The following is a 556-nucleotide window of genomic DNA, read 5'->3' as shown; positions in this document are numbered from 1 at the left end:
ACATATATATACACTTATATAGAATATATAAACTCGGAACTAGACAGAATAACTGATTCGAACGCGAGGAAATTGCCAGCGGCCACTATATCGCTATATCCTCTTCATCGCATTCGATCTAATTCTTGTTTACACACGTTTTCTTCTAAGATATTCAGAAGATAATGATCATGTGGCTTTCAACAATACCATTAGGCTACAGAGAAGACATGGGAAGACATTCTACAGGTATTTTATCAACAGAATTGCTCGAGGTCCTTGTATTTTGAACGCGTAGGCAATTAAGGTTCTCAGAAGGTGCATCCATTTCATCCTCTAGGAATCCGAAAATTACGTTTCTCGGTTATTTTATTGGACTGTGTAAACCAGAGCATCATGTGTGAAGACGACTTTACATTAATTACTTAAGTTATTAAACTGGTGTCTGGTGCAAGAAGTAAAATACTCAAGAGTAACTGAATTACATAAAAGCTTGACGTTCTGACGGTAGATCTACAGCAACAAAATACATTCATGCTTTGTAGGTGGGATTATCAACATTAAAAAAAGAGCTCTC

The sequence above is a fragment of the Penaeus monodon genome, chromosome 28, assembly GCF_015228065.2.
Source record: "Penaeus monodon isolate SGIC_2016 chromosome 28, NSTDA_Pmon_1, whole genome shotgun sequence".
In the NCBI taxonomy this organism is placed as follows: Eukaryota; Metazoa; Arthropoda; class Malacostraca; order Decapoda; family Penaeidae; genus Penaeus; species Penaeus monodon.
Note: the sequence above shows the minus strand (reverse complement) of the source record.